Source organism: Pristis pectinata, chromosome 20, assembly GCF_009764475.1.
Source record: "Pristis pectinata isolate sPriPec2 chromosome 20, sPriPec2.1.pri, whole genome shotgun sequence".
Taxonomy (NCBI): domain Eukaryota; kingdom Metazoa; phylum Chordata; class Chondrichthyes; order Rhinopristiformes; family Pristidae; genus Pristis; species Pristis pectinata.
This window is the reverse complement of record NC_067424.1, coordinates 7,509,295-7,515,688: the sequence shown is the minus strand read 5'-3', so window position 1 is coordinate 7,515,688 and position 6,394 is coordinate 7,509,295.

Sequence of the window (6,394 nt, the reverse complement as noted above, 5' to 3'; positions counted from 1 at the left end):
CGTTTCGGGTCGGAATCCTGCATCAGAACTTCAGGAATATGGTTAATGTAGCTGCTAACTACCAACTGATACTAGTCTTGATGTAGGAACAGGCCAGAATAATTTGCGATAAGAAAAAAAACATAATGAAACAAGAAAAGATCTTTTCATTGGCCTTTGAATTCATTATCTGAAAAAAATTGACAGCCCTGTTCAAAATAGGGAAATACAACTTGCCCATTTTTATTGATTTTGTCAGATCTGATCTATACCGACTTACTACAGAACCTGATGCTGAGCTTTTTGTCTCTTGTCTTGTATGTGGGTCACGAAGTGACACAGATGTTGATGTGGGAACAGATCAAGTTAATGCTTGTGATATGAAATCCTGGATTCAGGAGCACTTTTTCATTTTAATACCTCCCCTGATCCACTTTTCTGACCAAGATTATCTTGCGCAGTGTATCTGTTTCTCAACTCCATGGTTGCCCTAACAGGTGCTCCTGGAACTGATACTTTCTACTCTAGTATTCCCCTGCTATCATGACACTATACCTGCTTCACATGTTGACTAGCAGTGAAGTATACATAAGCCCAACTGCTACCTAAGCTGTCAACACAGATAATCCATGACTCCCAAAGAATGCCGTCAGCAAACTCTTATGCCTCTGAAGGTAGACCCTTCGCTAACTTTTTCCCTGCTTGCTGCACACCCATATCTAGAGTTATCATGTTCCCATTTATTGTCCAAAAACATTTCTCCAGCTCTCACAGTTCCCCACATTCACAAATCTCTGAACTACCTCCTTCCCGGAAAATCTCAATTCCATTGGAAGCTTCATAAACCCCGTCAGGTGGGCTGACAACAGATTCCATTGTGTTGGTGCTGGTAGCTCCTTGGCTCAGCCACCCTAATGATTGAAGCTGCCTGTATTCATTTCATTCTGACCCTTCACTGTTTTTTTTCCTCTACCAAGCAGTTGCACATCATCAATTAAACTGTTATTTTCCATCCTGTACGAACTACAGTCTGTAACCCTTGTTTGCTAGTGTCTGTTAACCGAAGACTCCTTGGCATCTCCCATAATCACCTGACTGGTGGCCTGCTGGAGTGGAGTCAGTGCATTCTGGAGTGCATGGGCCAGTCAGACAGAGGAGTGTGTGTGGTAGTGGGACGGTGGGGTGTGGGGCAGTGGGACAGTGGGGTGTGTGGGGCAGTGGGACGGTGAGGTGTGGGGCAGTGGGGTGGTGGTGTGTGGGGCAGTGGGACAGTGGGGTGTAGGGCAGTTTGATAGTTGGGTGTGGGGCAGTGGGACGGAGGGGTGTGTGGGGCAGTGGGACAGAGGTGAATGGTGCAGTGATCCTCTCACAAAGATAGTCCTTCAGTCTGAGTGACTCATTCCAACCTATGCTCGTGATCCATAGTGCATGCATATTGTCCATGACTGGGATGGACAACTGAACCCATCTCTCCATCCCAGAGACCCAACCATTCATTCATCCTATAACTCTGAGGGTACTTCTTACAATTGTGCCCAACATCATTTTGTTTTACTCCGTTGGAAAGTGGGTCAAGGTATTTCAGACAGACATCCTGGTCAATGACAATACTGATGTGCATGTTCACAATTGTTTCAATAAACAAGGAGACATTAAATGTATTGTTCTTATCACTCCTGGGTCCACAAAAGTTATTGTTCAGTATTCCCACTTACACCTGATGAGCTGATTCCACCGTTTCCGATGGAAGCCCAGCTGGTCTGCTCCACCAACATGCCCCTTTGTACCTAAGTCAAATGGGGACAACTGTAGCTACTCTCCTCAGGTATTTGTAGCTCTAGACAATTTGGTCTGTAACAGCTGTAGCACTGAGTCATCTTGGATAGACATTCTCTGACTCCTGTAACATTCATGGCAAGTTCCCCTACCTTTTACACCCATGTGGTCGACTGTTTTCCTGTGAACCCACTCGTAGTGACATGAGTTGATGGTGAAGAAGGAAGCCGCACCAACATTACCACTGGTAGGAGTGGGTTGGAAGAGTCAGCAGTAGGGATAACAATGCTGTGACGATGGCTATGGTAACCCAAGAAAAGCTGAGAGAACCTGGACAAGTAAATGCCGTACATTATGAGGAGGGTACACAGTGCAGTCACAGTGCGCAGGAAAGGAATGTTTGCGGTGGTGGATGGGATGCCAGTCAAAGGGGTAAATGTCCCCCGGGCATTGTGAAGATCTGGAGCATTCCTGGAACTGCACCAATCCAGGCAAGAGGAGAGCATTCCTGTACACTCATAACTGGTGCATTGTTGATGGTGGAATGGCTGGGGGAGACAGGAAGTGAGTTACCACATTGCTCCTACACCACAGCACACTTATCTGTTGCCTTACACCAAAGGGGGAACGGATCTGTTTACTTGTGGTCAACAAGTATAAACGCAGGGACCCGACCAATTCAACACAGCTGAATTATGGAGGAAGTGCAGGGTGAATTCACCCACCAGAAACATAGAACATGGAACACAGAACAGTACAGCACAATACAGGCCCTTCGGCCCACAATGTTGTGCCGATTAAACCTCGCCTAAGACAATCTAACCCCTTCCTCCCACATATCCCCCTATTTTAAATTCCTCCATATGCTTATCTAGTAATCTCTTGAATTTGACCAATACGCCTGCCTCCACCACCACCCCAGGCAGTGTATTCCATGCCCCAACCACTCTCTGGGTAAAAAACTTTCCCCTGATATTTCCCTTGAACTTCCCTCCCATTACTTTAAAGCCATGGTCTCTTGTATTAAGCATTGGTGCCCTGGGAAAGAAGCGCTGGCTGTCCACTCTATCTATTCCTCTTAATATTTTGTTCACTTCTATCATGTCTCCTCTCATCCTCCTTCTATCCAAAGAGTAAAGCCCTAGCTCCCTTAGTCTCTCCTTATAATGCATACTCTTTAAACCACGCAGCATCCTGGTAAATCTCCTCTGTACCCTTTCTAATGCTTCCACATCCTTCCTATAATGAGGCAACCAGAACTGGACACAGTAAATTTAAGTGTGGTCTAACTAGAGTTTTTTAGAGCTGCATCATTACCTTGCGGCTCTTAAACTCAGTCCCTCGACTTATGAAAGCTAACACCCCATAAGCTTTCTTAACTACCCTATCCACCTGTGAGGCAACTTTCAGGGATCTGTGGATATGGACCCCCAGATCCCTCTGCTCCTCCACACTACCAAGAATCCTGCCATTAAATTTGTACTCTGCCTTGGAGTTTGTCCTTCCAAAGTGTACCACCTCACACTTCTCCAGATTGAACTCCATCTGCCACTTCTCAGCCCAGCTCTGCATCCTATCAATGTCCCTCTGCAATCTTCAACAATCCTCCACACTGTCTACAACACCACCAACCTTTGTGTCATCTTCAAACTTGCCAACCCACCCTTCTACCCCCTCATCCTATTCATTAATAAAAATCATGAAAAGCAGAGGTCCCAGAACCGATCATTGTGGGACACCGCTAGTCACAGCCCTCCAATCTGAATGCACTCCCTCCACCACAACCCTCTGCTTTCTACAGGCAAGCCAATTTTGAATCCACACAGCCAAGCTTCCCTGGATCCCATGCCCTCTGACCTTCTGAAGAAGCCTACCATGTGGAACCTTGTCAAACGTCTTACTAAAATCCATGTAGACCACATCTACTGCACTACCCTCATCAATCTGTCTGGTCACCTCCTCAAGGAACACTATCAGGCTTGTGAGACATGATCTGCCCTTCACAAAGCCCTGCTGGCTGTCCCTGATCAGACCATGATTCTCTAAATGCCCACAGATCCTATCTCTAAGAATCCTTTCCATCAGCTTGCCCACCACAGATGTAAGGCTCATTGGTCTATAATTCTCTGGACTATCCCTACTACCTTTTTTAAATAAGGGGACAACATTTGCCACCCTCGAGTCCTCCGGTACCATTCTTGTGGACAACGAGGACTCAAGGATCCTAGCCAAAGGCTCAGCAATCTCCTCCCTCGCCTCGCGGAGCAGCCTGGGGAATATTCCGTCAGGCCCCAAGGACTTATCTGTCCTAATATTTTCTAACAGCTCCAACACATCCTCTCTCTTGATATCAACATGCTCTAGAACATTAACCTTACCAACACTGTCTTCAGCATCATCAAGGCCCCTCTCCTTGGTGAATACTGAAGAGAAGTATTCATTGAAGACCTCACCCACTTCCTCAGCTTCCAGGCACATCTTCCCACCTTTATCCCTAATCAGTCCTACCTTTACTCTCGTCATCCTTCTGCTCTTCACAAAAGTGAAAAATGCCTTGGGGTTTCCTTAACCCTACTCGCCAAGGCCTTTTCATGTCCCCTTCTTGCTCTCCTCAGCCCCTTTCTTAAGTTCCTTCCTTGTTACCCTATATTCCTCAAGAGCCCTATCTGATCCCCGCTGCCTACACCTTATTTATGCTGCCTTTTTCCTCCTAACTAGATGTTCCACCTCACTTGGCAACCATGGTTCCTTCACCTTGCCATTCTTTCTCTGCCTCACCGGGACAAAATTATCCCTAACCTCCTGCAAGAGATCCCTCAACAACGACCACATCTCCATGGTACATTTCCCTTCAAAAATGTCATCCCAATTCACACTCACAAGTTCTTGCCTTTTGGCCTCATAGTTTGCCCTTTACCAATTAAATATTTGGGGCTAGATAGGAATAGTATTAGTTTAGCTCATGGAGCAGACTTGATGGGCCGAATGGCCTACTTCTGCTCCTTTCTGTTGTGATTTTGCAATCTTGTGATCTGTCCTCTTTGCTCCTATCCTTGTCCATGACAATGCTAAAGGTTAGGGAGCAGTAGTCACTGTCCCCCAAATGCTCACCCACTGAGAGATCTGTCACCTGACCCGGTTCCTTACCTAATACTCAATCTAATATGGCATTCTCTCTAGCTGGCCTGTCAACATACTGTGATAGGAATCCATCCTAAACACACTTAACAAACTCTGCCCCATCTAAACCTTTGGTACTAAGCAGGTGCCAATCAATATCTGGGAAGTTGAAGTCTCCCATGATAACAACCCTGTTATTTTTGCACCTTTCCAAAATATGCCTCCTGATCTGCTCCTCAATATCCCTACTGCTACCAGGGGGCCTATAGAATACTCCCAGTAGAGTCACTGCTCCTTTCTTGTTCGTAACTTCCACCCATATTGACTCTAGAGAGGATCCTGCTACATTATCCACCTTTTCTGCAGCTGTAATAGTATCCCTGACCAGTAATGCCACCCCTCCTCCTCTTCTCCCCCCTTCCCTACCGTCTTAAAACACTGAAATCCATGAATATTTAGGATCCATTCCTTCCCTGGTTAATAGGAATCTGAGGGGCAAATTTTTCATCCAATGAGTGGTCAATATATGGAAAGAGCTGCCAGAGGGAGTGGTTGAGGCAGGTACATCCATTATATTTAAAAGCTACTTGGACAGGTACACAGATAGGAAAGGTTTAGAGGGATATGGGCCAAATGGACAAGCTCAGATGGGAGTACTGGTTGGCATGGACCAGTTGGGCCGAAGGCCCTCTTTCTGTGCTGTATGACTCTATGACATCTCCAGCAGTGCCGAGCTCCCTCAGTCCTGCGCTCCCTCGTGCTCAGGCTCTGGAGTGGGAGTTGAACCTACAACACTGAGGGTACACACTGCAGTCACAGTGCGCCCACAGGGCAGAAAGGTAATGTTTGGGGTGGTGGATGGAGATCCAGTCAAACAGGGAAACTTCTCCTGGGTGATGTTGAGCTTCTGGAGCATTCTAGGAGCTGCTCCAACCCAGGTAAGTGGAGAAAGTTCCAGCACACCCCTGAGCGGAGCATTGTCCATGGTGCAAAGGCTTGGAAAGTGAATCAACAAATTCTCCTTGCACCACAGCATATGTGTTTATTGCCAACTGAGGAACTGGTCTCTTTGACTGCTGTCTGAATAAGGAAGTGACCAACTCAGACTGTCCCAGATGATGCTGATGCAGGATTCCCATTTACCATGAAATAGACAGGCTGTGGATGTAAAAAAGAATTCCCAGGACAGCCACTACTCCCGACAATGAGTGACCAGTGATGTCAACACCAGTTATAACCCTGATGACCAGGAGGAGCACCAAGGAGGCTGGAGAATCAACATGAACACACGACACATCAGCGTCCTCTCAGTGCCCACCCACAGGACATTTCCCAAAAATGAGACTCTGCACCCAAGTCCTTCCACTGCACCCCCCGCCCCCGCCACCAACCACATACTTTAAATATGACTCCTTCTTCCTAACCAGATCCTCAATGTCCCCTGTCAGCCAGGGTTCCCTAATCCTGCCAGCCTTGTCCTTCACTCTTACAGGAACATGTTGGCCCTGAATTCTTTCTA